Source organism: Euprymna scolopes, chromosome 18 (assembly GCF_053919585.1).
Source record: "Euprymna scolopes isolate OS-2025 chromosome 18, ASM5391958v1, whole genome shotgun sequence".
NCBI classification, from domain to species: Eukaryota; Metazoa; Mollusca; class Cephalopoda; order Sepiida; family Sepiolidae; genus Euprymna; species Euprymna scolopes.
The window spans coordinates 86,286,322-86,309,040 of NC_136499.1; the positions used below are offsets into that span (position 1 = coordinate 86,286,322).

The window sequence follows — 22,719 nt, forward strand, 5'->3', positions numbered from 1 at the left end:
GGTAATTGGCTTAGTTTTAGCATCTATTATATCTATATAGTTGCATATATTTGTATTTTTTGTTATGTTTTATGTAATTAATTTATTACAATTTTGTTTATTCATTTCTATTTCATGGAAATCGTTTATTCTTTTTTATTTCATGGAAATCGTTTAAAAAGTCACTTGATAGAAAGTGCTAACAAGAACGAAAGATGATTGTTGCAAAGACAGGAAATTCCTCCTGACCTTAGTTTAGCTTTTAAACAGGTTTTATTAATTGTTTTTAACAATGTTGTGCATTTGTCTTTGGAAATTGTGTTGTTAGTGTAACTCTGAATCTTTATTTATATTTTAATTTTCAAAATTAACTAAAATTTTATGGAGAGTGCGTTTTATAAACTTTTAAATTCGTAGAATTCTTTTGTATGTGTCCATTATTATCAAGGGGGAAAAGTATGCTCGCCATCACAGTCGGCATCACTAGTCCGTCCGTTTTTCTAATTAATTAAATAATATATCCATGTTTGCTAGATGTTGGGTTTAAGTGATATTTTTAAGTTTTTCCATGCTTCTTTGTTGCATTTGTTGATTTATAGTTTCTATAAATTTTCATCACTTACTTCATCAGTGAGTCGAACTTCGTGGTAAAGTATAAATATATATTTATGAGAATTAAGCAACATGGAGGCGTTCACGTGTGATTTTCACAGCAAAGCATCAGGCTAAGTGGACAGATATTTTTTTACTGTTTGTTTTTATATATCCATGTGGTGTTTAGTCTTGTTAACAAACCAATCAGATCCGTTGTTATTTTTCTCCCACGGATTGATCTTTTCATTAGCCAATGGCTGTGCTTAATTCAAGTCAAGGCCCTTTACTTGACATATTTTCTTTTCTTTTCTTTTGTGCAAAACAGTCTTTATATTTAATTTTTTAATTTTATTTTCATTCATAGTTATGTACGTGGTTATCCTAAAGTAAAGTTTATTCTATTGTTGAATGATGATTATGTGAGGATTCAAACTTACTACATACCATCAACCCAAATAAAGAGCCAACTCAGGAAACAGTACCCTTCCCCCTCACTTGTCAGAAATTGCATATTGATTGTGAGTACCAAAAGCCAAAATAAGAGAAAAGCGAGAGGTATCAGCAATGTATTTTCTTTTTGTGCTTGTCCAACACATTTGAAAACTCAACTATATTATTTTACCCAGTATTATTATTTCCTATTTTCTTAAGAGGTTGTGGGCTTTCTCCACATTAAAAGCAGTAGCTATAGTAACTTTCTTTTAAAATTTCTCTATTCTGACTCTCTCTTTTTCTCTGTCTGTCTGTCTGTCTGTCTCTTTCTCTGTCTCTCTCCCGAACACGCACACTTTCTCTCTTTAAATTCTCTCTATTTCATTTATTCATTGCAACAAGAAAAAAAAAATAAAGCTCATATTAAAGTAGAAGCATTTTTGTCATTCAATATAAGAAAAAGAAATACATAATGAACCTTATTCACTGACTTTCTTTCTTCCTCCCTCTCTCTCTCTCTCTCTCTCTCTCTATCTATCTATCTATCTATCTATCTATCTATGTGTGTGTGAATATTCTAGCCGAATATACTCATACTAGAAACACAATCTTCCTTTTAATAATTCCCATCTCTTTCCAGCTGTAAATGATTATAAAACAATCATGTTAGCAATATTTAAATTCAAACAAAGAAATGAACCTTAAATGCTGCTTGAAGTTGGGCAATACAGTTGAAATCCAAAAAAAGTTTCAAGTTTCAAAGAGTTTTAAATATGCATTTCAATTGGTGAAAATTTTGAAGTAGGTGCAACTGTTCAAAATTACAATAACAAATGTTCCATAAAACCAGCGAAGCAGAAAATGTTATAGACAAAAAGTGCAGATTTTGGACTATTTTTAAATCATGGAGATTTATTTTTATGTTTTGTCAATTTTTGATAAGCAAAAGTCTGAAGAGTCATAAAAAAAATGCTTGGTGTTTAGCAAAGGAATATCAAATATTATTTTTATATATCAAATATTATTTTTATATATCAAATATTATTTTTATATATCAAATATTATTTTTATATATCAAATATTATTTTTATATATCAAATATTATTTTTATATATCAAATATTATTTTTATATATCAAATATTATTTTTATATATCAAATATTATTTTTATATATCAAATATTATTTTTATATATCAAATATTATTTTTATATATCAAATATTATTTTTATATATCAAATATTATTTTTATATATCAAATATTATTTTTATATATCAAATATTATTTTTATATATCAAATATTATTTTTTAAGTTTTTGGTATGACTCAACCAAGAAGTGAACTCTGGCCTATTGGCCCATTAGCGAACACTCTAAATCACGATGCCAAATATTAAATGAATACCTTTGAAACGATGTATATCAAAATAAAGAAAGACAACTGCAAAACATGGTGTAGTATAAATATTGTTCATCGTATGAATGATAGGTTGTTATTCTGTAGAACAGAAAAATAAAAAGCTTGGAATATATATATATATATATATATATATATATATATATATATATATATATATATATATATATATATTATTGGAAGCTTGGAATATATATATATATATATATATATATATTATGTATATAATATCTTTAAAAATCATACATGTGAAGTTCTTGTTTAGTACTTATTATAGACACCAAATCTGCATTATAATAATGAAGTACGGAATTATTTAGAACCATTATTTTTCTTTTAATATTTTTTAAAGTCTAACTTCATAAGAAGTGGTTGACGATCTACTCTCACAGTATATCAGATCAGTTGTGACCAATCTACACTGGCTGATGAAAGAAGGTACCAATAATCTGCTCTTGTAATTTTCTACAATAATTTTTCTCAAAATATTCGTGAATGAATAAATGGATACTAATGTAGACTATGGAATTTGATGAACCAAATTCAAATAAAGTTTCTGTTATTTAAAAATTATATATACAAAGTAAGAAAGTTTGTAAATCTTCAATAATAACCAACTACTTGTTTGTTTTCAAATTTCTAAATCTTAATAGAAAAGTACAATTCTCTCCAGCTATAAGTAAAATAACAAATTTTGATCAATGAAGTTATTATAATTAATTGATTGAAAGATATTTTGTAAAATCAACAAAACAGGTTCATATGCTATAAAACAATAAAACCAAAACAATTAATTTATTATTTCAACATTAAATAACCCAAAAGGATTGATGACAGAAAACAACCAAACTAAACCAAACCATCAGAAAAACAGTTATCATCTATGGCAGTTTCTTGTTTAAAATGACAGTCAAATCTTCACTAACAGCTTGTAATTATTGCTTATGATTTTACGGTAATTGTTTTGGATTTTTAACATGAAAAAACAGCAGGTAGAAAAAAAACAATACCAAACAAAACCACTTGAAAAATTGCTAAAATGTCATACCAACTGCTGCCTCATCCTCATATGTAAAACTAGAGAGAATATGGCTGACTACGAAACAATTATAGAGAACCTATTTTGACAGACAATGCAGTTGAATCTCAATTCCAATATGGAATCAGCTTAACTTCCCAATTATTAACAAGATTTCTCGTTATCAGTGGATAAATGCATCAGGACTAGATGCAGTTCAATAATGAGGATTTATCAAATACAAGTGAATTAGGAATTTATCACGAAATTGAAACGATTTATAAAAGAGATCAACCACGTGTTGCGATATCATTGCTTTATTAATCAGCGGCAGTGTCAATATGAACAACATACATTCTGATGAAAAGCCTGAGACATGTTTTCTTTCAAAGAATTAATGCCAAAGAATTTCTAACCTAATAGGTTCCGCACTGTCTGCTAAGCTCCAAGTTTTGTTGCATTTCATTAATAAGCATTTTTATTACATCTTCTTACAGATGTTTCAGCCCAACCCTTTTTTTCTGCAGTTCTTTTATCCACCTACTTTTTTTTTTTATTTCTCTCAAGGATTGTTGACGAGTTTTCCTTTGTTTGACAATTCTTTCTGTTCAACTCCAAACCTTTCCCTTCTTTTTTCATAGATAATTGTGGCATCACATTCTCTCTATATTATCTATTCTCTATTCTATATTTACACACACACGCATATACACATATATGTATGCATATATATATATAACTACTTCATTTACTCACATAAAATTAATATACGAAAGTATAGATTTATGCGTAAACTTTAAGTATTTACTGCAAAAGTGCTCAATACGGAGGTAGAGCTAGTTAGTAATTTATATCGCCATATATTTTATATTTTATAAATTACTATATATATATATATATATATATATATATATATATATATATATATATATATAAATACATATATAAATATATATGTATACATATATGTACAATACGTGCATATGTATCGATAAATATGCATGTGTATATATACGTGCATATATACACATACATATGTATCTAGATGCATGTATATATATATATATATATATATATATATATATATATATATATATATATATATGTGGGGGGTGCTAATGATGAGAATAATGGAAATAATATTCTGACAAAATAGAGAAATAAAAAAAAAAGAAAAAATCACAAGTAATGTGTTCATTAACGTTTCGTCTTTATTGCAAGGCTTCATTTATTCAGAGGAAGTCTCACAATAAAGACGAAACGTTGATGAACACATTTGGTTTGTTCCTTTTTTTATATATGCTTATGTATACATATATTAACATATAAATATATGTACACATACAGTCCTGGTCAAAAGCATAAGACCACTTAAGTAAGTAAGCGTTTACGCATATTATCGAATTTTTAATCAAACAAATGGTTGAAACCATTGCCAAAAGGGAAAATATGATGGAAAAATATGAAACTGGCTTCATTCGAAACCTTAACCCTGATCTAATAATTATTTTTTAAAAAACAAACATTTTCACCTGGTCAAAATGATAAGACCACTGATAATTTATCTAACAAAAGGCAATTATAAATTACTAAAAAGGGTCTCAGCATTTAATATTAAAAATTCTCTTCGGCATGCTTGCGACTAAGTTTTTTATCAGTTGTGAAGTAATTTTATCCCATGTACTGAAAACTTAATCACAAAGTTCCTTTATCGAATCATACTGGGTTCCAGCCTTGAACACTTCTTTTGCCATCCATCCCCAAAGATTTTCAATGGGATTGAGGTCCAGAGAACATGCTGGATGATCTAACAATTCCATATTATTTGAAGAAAAGTATTCTCGTGCTTGTCGAGAATTGTGTATCGCAGCGTTGTCTTGCTAGAAAATCCAATTTCTTCCACACAGACATGGACCTTCAGTCCTGATAGAAGCATTTTCAAGCATCGAAATGTACTTCAATGATATTTGCCGGCCTTTCACTACTTGCAACTTTAGGGTCCCAGCTGACGAGAAAGCACCACATATCATTAAAGACCCTCCTCCACTATGCCGAGTTGAAAAAGTCTCTTTGGGCAAATTTTTATCATGCCAATAGTGTTGAAATCCATCTGGACCATCTAGATTAAACTTTTTCTCATCGGAGAAAATTACATTTTCCCATTTCTCTTCATCTCAAGTCTGGTATTTGGCGGCATATCTAAGTCGGTTAGTTTTGTGCTGTTCAAGAAGACGTGGTTTATGCAGTCGCTTTAAATGATTGAAACCCTTCATTTTCAGATGCCTTCTGATGGTTTTAAGACTACATTCTGCTGCTGTTTGGCTTTTCAATCGACTTGAGCTCATACTGGAGGTTTTTTTTAAACTTCTGATCCAATCCAGTGATGGGGTTATTTTTTTGTTTTGGTCGACCTGCACTCTTTTTGTGCCCATATTGATCTGGATTTCTTTAAAAATTTGAGATAACCGTTTTGCTACGATTCACTTCGTTTGCAATGGATCCATGGGAGAGTCCACACTATTAAGCTCAAAGATCCTTCCCTCTCAAACTCTGATAATGGTTTCCCTTTTGCCATTTATAATTTAATAAGATGTTGCTTTTAGTAACAAAGAAAGCTTTTCGTATTCATTTTTTCAAAACTAGCCGATTTTATTAAAGTGGTCTTATCATTTTGACCAGGTGAAAATGTTTGTTTTTTAAAAAATAATTATTAGATCAGGGTTAAGGTTTCGAATGAAGCAGATTTCATATTTTTTTCCATCATATTTTCCCTTTTGGGAATTGTTTTCAACCATTTGTTTGATTAAAAATTCGATAATATGCATAAACGCTTACTTTCTTAAGTGGTCTTATGATTTTGACCAGGACTGTATATAAACGTATATAAACATATACATGTGCATGTACACATGTGCACATATATACATGCACACATATATGTACATATATATACATATATATCAATATATACATATCTATGCATACAAATATATATATATATATATATATATATATATATATATATATATACACACACACACATGCATTGTTTCGCTCGTTTGTTTGTTTGTTTGTTTGTTTGTTTGTTTGTTTGAAAGACCATCTAATGTAATAAATTTTTTGAATGAAATAATTCTAAAGAAGACTGAATGCACGAAATAAAGTTTAAAATCACTGTTATTAATTAATTAGATAGGACAATTAATTAATTAATTAGATAGGACATCGCTTAAAGTGCCCAAAAGGTGGTTCTTTTCTGCTTATGTAAGAATTAATCTTGATATGAGTTTTCTTCACTGTGTTAAATAATAACAAATGATCAATCTACTAACGAAGTGTACATCAACTTCGGTTATCTGCACGTGGAGGTCTGCAATTCTTCATATGATTTCAATACCAACGCTCTGCCATGTACAAGTGTGTATGAGATGATTAAGAAGATCAAAAATTACTAACAAATTACAAAGCACGAAGAGTAGGTACCCCATCAGCCTCCACCACTGACATGAATATTCAATGAGTTCAAGAACTGATTCTGGCAAACCAATTCATTCATTACATGTTCGGTTTCCATAAGTTTGTGTGGAGTGGGTGCCAAGAATACTGAAGAATGCATAACAGCAATTCTGTGGAAATTTCTCAAAATTTACTCAACGATTTAGGTGAAGCTTTTTAGAGACCTTCATCACAGGAGATAAGACATAAGTCAATCATATTGAGCCAATAATGAGAATTGCAGACAAATGCAAATGACTACCATCTTATCTGGAACCCAATTGTGATCATGTTTGATACTTAACACAGGAAAGAATACTTGTTTTAAAATAAAACAAAAAAGTTTATTCGTTTTTTTTTATTAATGAGTCACCACTATCAAGGCTAAAAGCAACTTGAGCATAACTGTTAATAAGATGTCATTTGAACAATAATGAGTATTGAGAGGGTTGACAATAATGACTGGAATGAATTTCATGATTTATAAAAACGATTTCTGGCAAATATTTGTAATTACGGAATTAAAAGATGATTATGCTTAACTTTCATGGAAGCAATCCTATGCTAACATGTTCCACTGATGCTGGAAAGAAACTCTGTTCATGGAAATTCCGTTTGATGTTAGTCACACGAAGAAATAAAGGAAAGTTTTTGCAGCTGTGGTAGTAGAACGAGTTCTTTCTGTGAATGTTTTAACCACATTTTCATTTTATCTATTTGTACTCTTCCATGTATCTTCATAGGATGACATCTTTTTTTATAGTAATCTATGACCTATGATGATCAACAGTGCCACTTTTCAACATAAGTTAAGACAAAAGTCTATATTATTTTTCTCTTACACCCATCTCGTTTCATTATTAAAATAATATTACAAGAAAAAATGTTCATGGTTTGTATTATATGCTGATTTCTAGAAAGCCAGAGCCAGAATGAACTTTATGTGAATTAAATTTGCCAGTTTAATAAATAAATAACGTATCTCATTCCATTACATTTTTTTTAATTTTCAATTATTCTATTTATTTAGTTAAATATACAAATTATGAATAATTATGAATAATTTTGATAGGTTTACAAATTCAATTTAGATGAAAGAAGAATAAATTATTTGAAATGTTGTAAACTATAAATTTCAGTCAATAGTTGAAGATGAAGTAATGAAAGAATTGGTAATCTACTATGACATGAAATTATAGTTTTTAGTTGATTAAATATACATTACGTTTGTGTTTATCCAGTTGAATAGTATTGGATAAAACTGTTAATTTGGTACATATTTTTCAAAAAATAAATAATCATAGGAGTAAGCTATATTCAAAACACTTATGTATTAGCTTATGTATTTTTTCTTTTCTTTTTTTCTTTTTGCAAATTCTTCTGCAAGTCAAGGAATGATACATGTTAAATGAGTGGATACACTATTTTCATTCTTTTCCAGTGCATGTCTAGAAAATTGAGGTTAATAATTTATGGCCCTGATGTATGTGAAAAGAGGAACAGTACATATGAAATAGAAAGTTAAGAACCTTCCTGCCTTTTGTAATACTGAAAAAAAGCAACTATTAAACAGGACTAAATACTAAAATCGAAGAAAGCAAACTAAAAATTGCCTTTCATAACAACATAAAACAATATGTATCTTATCTCATTAACCCATTAGCGACCGAATTAAGGGAAAGTTATAGATGTAAATGTAAATGTTTTTGAGTGTCTCATTAATGGGACGCTGGCGAGTAATGGGTAAATAAAACATATTTGTATATCTAGACACTGAATACAAATGTAGAAAGTACTTACTTTAGTTTATGCATTTGGTGTAGACTAGAAAGAATCTGATCCGTTGCGTCACACGTTAAACTCGCGTTGGATGGTTTTTAATCAGGAAAAAGGAGATTGGAAGTAAACCAACTCCTTTCTGAAGGAATGGACAATTCTTGAGGAATCTTTACTTATCAGAAATTAAGTCATAATTTTGCTTTTCCTGCTTTCTGACAAGTTGCCTTTTACAGAACAAACCCATTACATGTTTGTCATATTGACAGCAGCAATAGCTGATCAAATCTTTATAATTAAGGTAAAACATAAACATTCTTAAATTTAAAGCCTCCCTAAAAAATCTTCATTCAACCCTATTACTAACTCTAACTCCGAGTAGCAAGCCTCCCAAATAAAAATCTTTGTTCAACCACGTTAAAAGTAATTGCCTAAAAGGTAGAAATACTCACCTCCAAGGAAATAAACTGACTTACCAAAAACATAAACAAAATGGTTACCTGCCTCAAAATGCTGGAATATCCTTGGCATAAGGATCATTCTATGTTAAATTTATATGAGAAACTAATCCCAATATAAAATTGTAAATTAATTATTGCTTTGTTTTATTGCCAGGTTTTTAAATGTGTTCATACACAGTCTTATAAGTTTGTTTTGAAGGGGGATTAGTTGAGGGTTGTTCATCTATAATAGTACCAAAGTTTGTTAATGATTACGAGCCCAACAAATATTTACAACATATTCACATATACATATATAGGTGGGTGCAAATTCATTTAATATTTGAAATTTTAAATTGAAACTTGTATTCAAATATTAAAATGGCCAATGTCTTGATCCATTTTATAAAATCAGACATTGTATTGAGGCTTTTATTTCTTATTTCTTCATTTATCTACTTGCAAAACATGATAACTATTTATGAGAAGAAAAAGAAAGAGATGCTGAATCAATAAGAAAGAGAAGTGCATTAGAAATGGCTTTCTATGCCACTACACATGATGCAATGTTGTTTTTGCAAGTTTCCCAATCTATAACGTCTAAGGGTTTCATATTAATACTCAGATATCATCTGCTACTTTCACTGCAACCGTTTCATACGTTCTTACACTTATGATTACTGAATTCCACAAATTGGGTTTTATGTCTAGCTGAGTCACCCCCACCACACACATGCACATGACTTATCCATTTACTTATGCATCTGATTTGTATTGTGTGTCACAGAATACTGATAGAGTAATGGCACATCTAATCATGTTAACTCCTCAAGTTGGAAACATGTTACCATGTTTCATGGCACTCAAGACAACCAACTTTTATGTCTTCCATTACAGTAATAGAGTTTTGATTAAAAATAGCTTAGAATATATCTCAAATGTATTTTTTAGTCCCTTCTGAAGACAAAAATAGTCAAGTTGCAGTGATCATCCAGGAAAATGAAAATAAACTCTTCCACCATATCAAAATGTTAACAAAAGGTTTTGATGCATAACATTTACCTAAAAAGAAAGGAAAGCTTTTGTAAAATGTAAATTGTGGCAGTTCCTATTAAAAAAAATGCCATTGAAAAAAGCCCCATTTTAAAGCCTATAAAAAAGCCCGATTTTAAAGCCTATAAAAAAGCCCCATTTTAAAGCCTATAAAACAAAACAAAGACATGGAAGATTTCTGTTTCATTCTTTGTTCAGAAGACTCAGTAATATACTCCACATCAAATTTTCTCACATACATCCACATGCTCACACAACTATATATATATATATATATATATATATATATATATATATATATATATATATATATATATATATGTATATATATATATATATATATATATATATATATATATATATATATATATATATATATATATATATATATATATACTGCGTGTCAAATTATTAACGAAATAACATTTTTTTACCAGTTTAAGAAACTTACCAGTAGTTTTGTATCAAATGCTTCGGAAACGTTGGCAATGCTGAACTGCACGTACTGTGAAATTTGCGTACTGTCCCACCCAATGTAAACAACTTGCCATCGTAATTGCTGAGGTGTGTCAAATTATTAGCAAGGTAGTTTGTTTCGTCAGTAAAATGGGTCATAGAGGTGGTTTGAGTAGTTCTGAAAATAATACTATTACAAAACAGCTAGCAAAAGGTAAAACTACCTTCGAAATATGGAAAATGATAGGAAGGTACCATCAAACTGTGAAGAACTTTGTCAAGGGCCCTACAAAGGTACGTAAGCTGATAAAGGTAAATCTAGAGTTGTTTCACAACGTTTTCTACTCCAAATTAAACGTGAAGTTGTTAAGAACTCTGGGCAAACGAGTTGAGAAGTCTTTGACTAAGCCAGATTGAAGAATGTCTCAAAAAGTACTCAATGTCGCCTTCTGAAAGAAGTGACAAAGTCTGTTAAGCCTGTGACAAAGCCTCCATTAAAGCAACATCACATACAAAACCGATTGAAATGGGCAGAGGACAACATGAAACGGATTTTTCCAGAGTTTCGTTCACAGATGAAGTGCATGTCACTCTTGATGGCTCAGATGGGTCCTAGATGGACGAGATCGTAATCAGCGTTTAAGGCACCAACGAGGTGGTGGTGGGATAATGATTTGGGCTGAAATTATCGGAGGTACTTTAGTTGGCCCATGGAGAGTTTCAGAAGGCGTAAAAATGATGTCAAATACTTATGCAGCTTTTCTGAAGGAGCACTTTGAACTATGGCTAAAGAAGCAAAGGTTGACGTTCAGAAGAACCATTATTTATTTTTATGCAGGATAATGCTCCCTCGCACGCAGCAAACAAAAGCAAAGAGTATTTGCAACAACTGGGGATTCTCTGGGCTACAGAAGATGGAGTGGCCTGCAAATTCACCAGATTCGAACCCAATTTGGAGTATCATGAAGCGACGCCTCTATGCAAGTGGACGCCAATTTAAGAGCAAAGATGAGTTGTGGGATGCTTTCCAAGAGGTATCGTGAGGAATAACTGTTGACGAAATCACAAACTTGACTAATTCTGTGTACCAACGTCCTTTACAAGTAATTCATAAAAAAGGATTGCATATCCCCTACTAATTATGTCAACGTAGAAATTGCTATGTAGTTATTGTGTTCTAAACATTTTTCTAGTTCATTTAATGTTTGAAAATTATTTCAATAAACAAGTTAGGGGTATATTGTGGTTTTTTTCTCAACTGAAAAATATATGATAATTTATGTATGTTTATTTTATTTATTTATTTTCTATTGTTATTGTTAATTTAAAATTAAAAAAGAATATTTTACAACCGGGAAACGTCGGGTGGCGTATATATATATATATATATATATATATATATATATATATATATATATATATATATATATACGGCATGATCATGTTGGCACACTGGTTCTCACCAGATCACCAAAGTTAAGCAACGTTGAGCCTGGTTATTACATCCTGTACACCAACTTGCCACTGGTATGCAACAATGTTGACTCAGGAGAGGTGTGGTTGGAGACTGCACAACTCTTGCCACACAAATTTCATGTGCAGGCACCCATACAATAGGTATCAATAGTCTGTCAAGACTGAAGGAAGCCACACATATATATATGCACAGGTGGCAAAAAGAAAGTCTGCACTTATAATTTTTTCCAAAAATGCAAATTTAAGCTAAATTTAATGTAACTGTTTAAACAAACTATACCTTATTTGATTGGCCTTTTATTCTTCTATAATTTTACCTGTTCATATTTGACTTTTAATTGAAATATTTTAGTGTTCACGTCAATTTAAAAAGAAACCTTCAAATTGAGGAGGCAAAAAGAAAGTTCGCACAATGGAAAATTGTTATTTAAATGTAACTTTAGGACATTAATGCAACACAAATACAACAGGAACACAATGAACTAGTTAATATTTAGTAACATAGCTCTTCTGCAATTTGAAGGCCTGCAATCTTTTGCGAATTCCTTGAATTAGATTGCAGCAATACTCCAGGGAAAGGGCATCCCACTTTTCTTTAATTTTTGTCTAAAGTTCTTCCAAATTTGAAATTTTATCATTGCATAACTGTTGCTTGATATAATGCCATACGTTTTCGGTAAAATTGAGGTCTGGAGATTGTGCAGGTCAATCCAAACACGGAATATCATGCTCTTCCAGGAAACTCTTAACATTGCCAGCTGTGTGAATGGGAACATTATCCTGCATGAAGATGGGATTATCATCCAAATTCCGACCAAAGTCGGGTAGAAAATGCTCAGTCAACATATTAATGTACTTGGTCGAATCAATTCGACCTTGCAAGTGAACTATAGGCCCTGGACCATTGGTACTAATAATGCCCCACACCAAAACTTAATCTTCACCACCTTGCAGCATTGAAACTGAGCACCTAGAATTAAATTCTTTGTCTTTCCCCCAACAAACGTACTACCTACCATCACTGCCTAGCCCATTGAACTTGCTTTCATCGCTAAAAAGCATTTTTGACCAATATGAAGAGTCATGATCTTCATTGCATCTGACGACGCTTCTGTTCTTTACAGAAATCATTGGCTTGCGTCTTGCAACATATTCTCGCAAATTAAATTCCTTTAATCCTTTACTGACAGTAGAAAAGAGCACTTTTTAACAAGATTGCAGTGTTATTGGATTTGGAGAGCCATTTCAAATCTGTTTCTTAGGCTGCGGATCTTGATAACATTGTCTTCCCTGTTAGAAGTAACTCTAGTATGACCAGATTTAGGGGCATCACGAATACTGCCGGTATTTTGGTGCTTTTGCACGGTGTTTCATACCGTTTTCTCATCACATTTCAATCTGCAGCCAATTTCTCGATTGGAAAGGCGAAGATTAATGAGCTCCTGACGATCACTAAGAGAAAGTCGTGGCATATGAACTAAATATTACATTGTATAACCAGGAACAACAACAATTACGATTAGAAATGCTTTGTTGCCTTTTGGTGGATATTTTAAACTGATTAAGGGGCGATAATTTAAGCTGGTTTAAGCGAATTTGTTGCTGCGGACTTTCTTTTTGCCTCCTCAATTTGAAGTATTTTTTTTAATTGACATGAACACTAGAATATTTCAATTAAAAGTCAAATATGAACAGGTAAAATTATAGAGGAATAAAAGGCGAATCAAATGAGGTATAGGTTGTTTAAACAGTTACATTAAATTTAGCTTAAATTTGCATTTTTGGAAAAAATTACAAGTGCAGACTTTCTTTTTGCCGGCACTATATATATATATATATATATATATATATATATATATATACATATACATACATATACATATATATATATATATATATATATATATATATATATATATATATATATATATATATATATATATATATATAATTTATAGTTCTTTAAATTAAAATTTCATTCACAAAAATATAATTTTTCAAAACAAAAATTTATTATTTGAACAAAGAAAACAATTCAAATTAATTTCCTTCACCCATGGATTTTCGACATAGGCTCATCTCATCAGAGAAAAAGTTATTAGCAAAATATAAATCTGGTTTAAAATAATTTTGCTATTCAGCACATACATAGAAAATTTATTAAAGATTAAATTTTTTAAGGAACATCTTATATTCTGGCATATGTTGAATGGCTTTTAGAAATTGACTTCCAAACTAACCTTTTCTTTATTCATCTCTCTTTTAACTCAAGTTGATCTTTATTACTTCAACAGACCCTGCCATCTCAACTGTTCTGCTAACTTCAACATTTCATCCACTCTTTCAACATGATCATACCACTGGAGCCTCCTGTTCCATACACTGTGTACATAGACATGTGCTCACCAGAAAGTAAGTACTAACCTTCGTTTCAATTTAAAATTAAGCTTTACTTAAAAATAGTAACGTATATTTTGATATTTATGGTTTCAAATGTTTTCTTATCAAGTATGCATCATATACTATAAGGGAGAGGTGATACAAAAGCCTCGATTGGTCAAATAGAATGCGGTATAGAGAAGAATAATTTTCAAATAGTCAGAGCATTAATTGAATTGAAGCATGCCATTTGAATTGAACCACTCGGAAAATGGAATGAACAAAACCAACAAGCTATGCAACAGTTATAAAAATAGTAGCACATTGTTCGTCCATCAAGCAACCTGATTAACATATGGGTGTCCAGACAAATCCACTAAGATAATCATGATAGACTAGAGAGGCGTTCCAAAAGTAACGCCTCCTATTTTTTTCTGCTCGAATGGATCAGAGAAGATTGAAAATTACATTGTTATGATGGATTAACTTATTCATTTATAACCTGAAAGTTTCATCTCTTTGTTGAAGTTATTGAGGTCTGAGGCTCTAAGAAAGCAACATCTGTCATGGACGTGTGTCAGAAGCAGATATGCGTCATTAAATTTCTGGCAAAAGTGTATTGAGAATGATGGTGACTATGTACAAAAATAAGTTCTGGAGCATAAAAGGTTGCTTGTTTTAATAGTACCATTCATGTTTTCATAGTCCTTCGACTTTTGTTAGTTAAAAATAGGAGGCATTACTTTTTTAATTACTTTTGTAATTTTATAAGAATATCAATTTCATAGTTGCACAAATCATATGAGAATGATATGATGGATGGATGAGGTTTAGATCTGATGATTTTAGAGAAAGTTTTAATCTGGACAATAATGAGAGATGTGTGAAAAACAAGAGGTAGGTATGGCCACATTGGAAAAATGAATGTGTAACATATCAGATAGCAAGGTTTGTTGACAGGAGAAGGCCAATGAAAACACGAGAGGAAGTGATAAGGATGGACTTGAAAGAAAAGGGATAAATAAAGACTTGTCCAGAGATAGGTTATTTCAATTTCTAAAAACCGCCTAATACATGTCATTATGTGTTTTACATGATATCACAATAAATATTATGATTTTAGAAGAGTGTAGATTGATTTTGAGACAGGTCAGCACACATGTGCATCAAAGTGTTTTGTGTTAAATATGTTATTTTAAAAGTGACCTTTTATAACTTTTTCTGACAAAGTATTAAATAAGGTTATAAAAAATAAATTTATAGACACCTCCAAAGCACTTTCCTCGGGACCTAAACAAGCTGAGATGACTCCCACTAATCTCTCCCCATTTATGGGATTGGAGATAAGTAAGATCGATTCTGCTTAAATATCCTTGCAACTGGATTTTTATTTTGACGCTATTCCACCGATTAATGTTGTCTGATAGGTCGATTTTCTTTGCATCGTTTCATGAAATTGGTTATTTTGTATTTCTTTTGTAATTATAAACTTTAAATGTTTTTGTTTTAATATTCAATTATTCTATTTTTCATAAAGTATCATTAGATTAAACACATTTTTAAATGCAATCTTTGAATTTTCAATCACTAATCACTGAACTGTGTCATCAATTGAACGATTAAAGACCGATTTTGTTTCATGTCTAAATAAAGACAATTTATTTTGTGAAAATTTATTAAAATAGTCGTTGAAAAACTGATAAAATATAACTAAATCATTACAAGCGAAATAGGTTCACAGTCGATTTCACAGCCAAACGTTCTTTTTTGTTTTTTTTTTGTTCTTTGTTCTTTGTTCTTTACAGCCAGTGATTATTTCTTCCAAATTCAGGGCCTTGCTAATTATATAAGGCATGACAGCTTGTTAATGTACTTTTGCAATTTGCAAATGGTGGACTAAGCCTGTGGTCTTTTTGTTCCTGATATGCGATTCATCCATACGATAGAACACAACTTTATGATCATTAAACATTCAGACATGGAAGGTGCTCGAATGAGCTCCACTTTCTGATTGATTTTTGTAAAAAAATAAAATTAAAGCAAGAACTTGTCTTTCTATCACAATGGAAAAAACTTTCCTTTCTTATTCCATATATCTAACGGTACGAGGAATTTTCATAACTTCTTTGCAAGGGCTTCTTGTCATGAGACTGGTTTCATTCAAGTCACAATATGGCCTCAGCCTCATTTTTTTTATTTATACTTTTCTTCTTACTCTCTATGATATGACTCATACACATCGGATCTTTTTCTCGCATTTATGGATCTGTATCAACAGATATTTCATAAGAATGCAGACGGAAGTTACCATTTGAAGTACAGCTTATACTACATGGATTTTTGATTACCATTTAATCTACAGCTCAACCTATCTATTTTGAAATTTTGATACTCCCACGTATATCTTCAAATGTGGTTTCCACGTTATATATCATTTGGACTTATATATCTACATACTATCCTATAAAAAATGATTTCCAGCACATTTTGAAGTTTTCAACTTATGTGCTGACCAGCAAAATTATGGCCAGTCTACTGCTATTCATTTTGCTTTTTCCTCTGAAGAAAGGAACCATTCTTTGAAACTATAGAGTAAGGAAAATTTCATTTGTATTCCTTGTATTAAACAATAAATGTTGTATTTTTTTATCTACTCTGCATTGATTTTTCGAAATTTTAAATTTTCAATTAATACGAATACACTAGCCGTATATTATATATATTGAGCATTTTTATTTTATTAGGTTTTTAATATTAATATTTATATTCACTGTGACAGATCCAAAATAATTCATTTCGTAAACTTTAATTTCTGAACTATATATATTTTTTTTTAATTTTTCGATTTTCCATATAATCTTTTTTGTATCAAAATAAAAAATATTAATAAACGTTCCATAATTGTTACTGTCGAAAAGTGCAAAGGAGCGAAAATGAGAAATAAAAGTGAACAGTAAACAGCGATAAATTAAAATATATAGAGTCGATGAAAAGTCGATTAAAAATATTGCGGACTGGTGGTATATTATATATATCCCCCAGTTTGTACAAAATAGGAAAATTGAATTGAATTGAGAAAGAAACGGACAATGCACGTAAATTGAAATAAACGAAATCACGAAACCGTGAAAAATGTTTGTTGAGCTCGAATTTTTTAAAAATTTAAAATTCGGTATGAAGTCGACAGCTCCGTGTTTATTTTTCTTTGCCAAGTCTGACAAGGGGTTTCGTCATTGTTGTTCGTCCGCTGCTGGAGAAATTCTCTTTTTCCTCGCCGTCTGTATACCCCACATTGCTTGTGTTTAGTCAAATAACGGGGTGATGTGCCCATTGTCTGAAATGGAAAAGAGTTCTGGAAAGACGAGGTCCATTAGCGTGAAGAGGAAAAAGGGGGGTTCAACGCCATTGTTCCTTGTTGAGATTCTTGTCAGTTGTAGTTTACTTGTTGTTTTTCTTTGTTGAAAAGTTTGTATTTTTGTTTATCGAATAAAACGCGCGTCTCGCTCAAAACAATTAATCTAAAAAAAGTAGGGTCACCATGTGTGTTCGTTTCATGTCGGTCGGTCGCCGGTTTGTTGCGGGACTTGTGGCATAGAAGGTAATGCGTGTTCATCTCACGTTCGAGTGTCAGCAGTTTGTTGCGGACTGGTGGTATACCACCAGTCCGCAACAAACTGCTATTGTACCAGTGGTACAAAATAGGAAAATTGAATTGAATTGAGAAAGAAACGAACAACGTGTTAAATTTAAATAAACGAACTAGAATTTATTTCATGAAGAAACAAATAAAAGAAAGGGTACAGCACGTGTTTAGTTTGGCGTGCGTCTCTCACTGTTAGCTGATGAGAGGGAAAGGCTATCGTTGTAGAGAGAGAGAGTGAGAAAATCAATCCAGACCATGGAGAGAGAAAGCGTGTGAGGTGTACATACTGTCAGTTGGCTCTTGCCCCACACATAGTAGCAGGGGATGTGAAGTGTGCCCTGAAGAGAGCGGTAGGTCCGTCGACCGCTCAGGTCAGGAGCCGAATCGAAAAGAAGGAAACAGCTCAGGTCTCTTGCTTTTGTAGTTGTTTCCGGTGTCCTTCGCGCATGTGTGGATTTCCTTTAAAGGGAAGTGACGTTGCCCATGTGTGCGTATGTGTGCGTGTATGTGTGCATGCATGTATGTACGTTAGCGTGTGTGTGTATGCATATGAATGTGAGTGCATGTACGTGAACATGAATATATGTATGTGTGTGTATGTGCGCGCGTATGTTTGTGTGCGCGTATGTGTATGACAAGAAAAGTGGTTTGAAATGTAAATGCGTGTGTTTGTGTACAAGAAAAGGCTTGCACAAAAATGAGAGTATTAAAATCAGCAGGTTTGTGGACGCCATTAATAAAGTCCGTCCAATACTAACTACGCAAGACATTTTAGAACGTTACTACTTTTATCGAATGCAATATCATTTATAGTGGGTTGAACGGTTCTAATATATGACGCTTCAAAAAATTTTTAATTTTTATATATTATTATTATCACCCTGGGTTAAGGGATATTCTAAAAATAAAAACTAGATTTTATAAAAAACACGATTCAATACTAACTACTGATTTAAAAAATGCTGCCAAAGAACTACGTAATTGTATGAATTGAACGATAATAAAAAAAATCGTTCTTTTGAAGTGTCTTCTACCTTCTCTCTGTGCAACAAAAACAACGCATTTCTGGAGCTGATTGTGATGTGTGCTGAGAAGTGGATCCTCTACGACAACCAGCGACGTTCAGCACAGTCGTTGGATGCTGGAGAAGCTCCACAACACTTCCCAAAAATCGAAATTGCACCAAAAAATTGCACTTGGTAGTTTGCGATCGATCTGATTCATCACAGCTTCTTGAATCTGGACAAAGTGATTACGGTGGAGATATACTGCCGATAAATTGATGAAATGCACCAAAAACTCCAATTTATGTGCCTAAGATTGGTCAATATGAAGGGACCAATTCACCTCCATGACAACGCTCACCAGCATGTTGCTCAATTGACAGATTTTTATACTAATGGGATAAATAAACTTGTTTCTTGTTTGCAAAAATGTGTCCATTCTAATGGTTCTTATTCCGATTAATAAAGTTTATTATGAAAGGAGTTATAATCTTTTCAAGTTGAAAGTCAAAAAAGCGACATTATTTCTACAATAATTCTACTATAATTCAGGATCACACACGGAGTTCACTTGATTATTATCAGCTGTTTAATCGCTGAACATAGAAACTGATCATTTCTCTTCAAATTATCGTGACGTATGAGAGAGAAAGAAATTCGGTAATTTGAAATTAAAAGTGCTCCTTAATTTTAGTTGGGTCGTTTCAATAGTAGTAATTACTATTAGTATTTAGTTAGTGGTATACGTTAATAAATCGAAGGGGAAAGTACTAAGACCATCGATACAGAGATTACCATCACTTTCTGAGGAAGAGAGTGAAGTAGTCATAAGACCATTCTTCCAGGCATCATTTCCTCTTTTTTGGGGAACCGCAGAGATTACCATTACTCAATGCCCTGCATAAAGCAGACATGATTAACGTCTGCGTTGGCCGAGAAAACATCATTACCATGTTTGGCTATACTTTTCATAAAAAAAAATGTACTTGGGGCTCCTCAGGATTCATAATACTAATAACAGGTTATCATATCTAGTTAGTGGACTCTATTAATCGCAGAGTGCTTAGATATAGCAGGTATTATTAAACATGGCGTTGCCCAAGATGAATAGCTTTTTATAGTTTTTGTTATCATGTCATATTCTAGATATTGGAGATGATGTTGCCCGACGCCATGAGAGTAATGTTACAGTATTATATCGGTAAGTGGTACACGCTAATGAATCCAAACTACTCAGTATCACTATGTCTTGTTATATTATTTTATACTAGCTGTACCCGGCCACGCGTTGCTGTGGCTCAGTTTGTTAAAATGGAACACATGTGAAAGTAGAGAAAAGTTTGATTCTTTTTTTCAAGAGAATGTACAAATTATTTTTTTTTTTTTAACAGATGTTAAGAAAATAAACAGAAAAATACTAACATTCAACAATTGTACTTTATCTATATAAAACACAAAATGGGTGTTTGTATTACTGTACACATAGATTCGAAAAAGTTGTGAAAAAAAAAACAAACAAATATATAACAAATAAATGTTATCAAAGCCAAGATCAGTTACTTTTCTGCCAAACTGGATAGATATATTTTTCGTGTTTTTATTCAATGTAACATATTTATTCAGCTCGAAAACCAAACAGTGTTTACCGATGTATTCGAAAATTCAAGATGGCGTCTCACACCCTCATTAACACCGTAAGTATGGAAGAAGGTGTTATAAATAAAAAACTATACAAAATTTATAACATCTTTTCCCACACTTACCGTGTTAAAGAGAGAATCAGACGCCATCTTGAATGTTCCAATACATCGGTAAACACTGTATGGTTTTCAAGCTGAATAAACATGTTACATTGAATTGGGAAAAGATGTTATAAATAAAAAACCTAATGAAATCCTGTTAAAAACTCGCTCAATACATGTTAATGCGACATAGGTTGACATTTTCGGCGTGTTTTTAATAGTATTTTGTATATTTTTTTATTTATAACACCTTTTTCTATACTTACGGTGTTAAAGAGGGTGTGAGACGCCTTCCTGAATTTTCGAATACATCGGTAAACACTGTATGGTTTTCGAGCCGAATAAATATGTTACATTGAATAAAAACACGAAAAAGATATCCAGTTTGGCAGAAAAGTAACTGATCTTGGCTTTGAGAACATTTATTTGTTATGTATTTTTTTTTTTTTTGACAACTTTTTCGAATCTATGTGTACAGTAATACAAACCCCCTTCGGAGGTTGGAATGGCCCCCCCACCTAAAATGTAGTTGGAAAAATCGATTTTATAGTGAGATTAAAGAATGGTTAGTCTAAAAAAAGGGTGAAAAACAAAACAAATAAGCAATTAATAATTATTACCAAAAGCAATAAATGCTACTTTTTTTTACTGGCACAAATAGAGTTGGATACACAAGTAATAGTCGTAGAGTGATAGAGTGTAAGTAAAACCTGGAATATCCGGTTGTTTCGTTTCGTTTTAACAATGGAAAGAGCAGAAAATGGAGAGAAAAGAAAGAAAGAAGGAAAGAAGGAAAGACCGAAAGGAAAGATAAAGATAGAGAAGTATCTCCACCACCATCACCCATAAAGCAAAAAGACAACGAAAGGTAAGAAAGAAAGAAAGAAAGAAAGAAAGCAAAAAAGCACGTAAGGAAAGAGCGAAACGGAAGTTGTGTTTGTGTAAGTAAGTAAGTTTGGTGCGTTTCACGTAAATGTCAATTCAGGTTTTCATTAAACTTTAACCACGCGGGTTATAACGAAATCGAAGTAATGTAATTGTGAATTCAATTCCAGGTAACGGATTGTGTTCTGTTTGAATCTAATTTTATTATAATAAATGCTTTATAAATTGTGTTTATGTTTTATGCTAACCAATGGCAAAGTAAGCGTGGTTCGTTTCAGTGTAAGTCCAGTCCAGTTTTTAGATAAATTCTAACCGGTGATCGGTTTTAAATGTCTCCTGTGAACGTTCTGGTACGGTGTAAGTGAGTGGCGGTGGTAGGATGAATTTGTTAGAGAGAGTTTACTTTACTACTTCCATTAAATGTAACCGATTTTTACAGTGGACTCTCACCGGACAGAATATAGGAAACTGTGATCAGCGAGATCCTTGATATGTAATAACCCTATAACATACGGCAGATGTCGTGAATCAGTTTGTGAATGATACGGCTGCACCAAATGTATACAGGTGCAGTCCTATAAACGTCAAAGTCGGAGGGGAAAAATGAGTTCATTTTATTTATATAGAGATAGAGATGAGAAAATTTACTCAGCGTTGCTTGGGATTTATACAGTATCATATATGAAAATTGGTATATTGTAATAAAAGAGTGCTCAATATCCTAGATATTACGTAGTATTCCCCAGGATCAATATTAGTAATAATACAATATTGGGTAAGTGATATACATTAGTCAATCCAAAGTGCTCAATATTCTGGATAGAGCAAGGACGTTAAATAGATGCGTTGCCTGGGAAAAACAGCATCATCATGTTTTGTTATTCTATTGTATACAAGAAAATCTATTCATCGTTGGATTCATAACAATATT

At 31.6% G+C, this 22,719-nt stretch overlaps 2 long non-coding RNA genes across 2 annotated transcripts in view; one reads left to right on the forward strand and one right to left on the reverse strand.

The window, feature by feature from the left end:
* LOC145297677 (uncharacterized) overlaps positions 1–22,719 on the forward strand; it is a 567,884-nt gene that overhangs the window by 429,435 nt on the left and 115,730 nt on the right. The window contains exon 2 of the long non-coding RNA XR_013870305.1: positions 14,430–14,547. This is a non-coding gene — a long non-coding RNA (uncharacterized LOC145297677). The remainder of the gene's footprint in view (positions 1–14,429; positions 14,548–22,719) is intronic.
* Positions 1–22,719, reverse strand: part of LOC145297676 (uncharacterized) — a 698,958-nt gene that overhangs the window by 290,749 nt on the left and 385,490 nt on the right. The window lies entirely within an intron of this gene.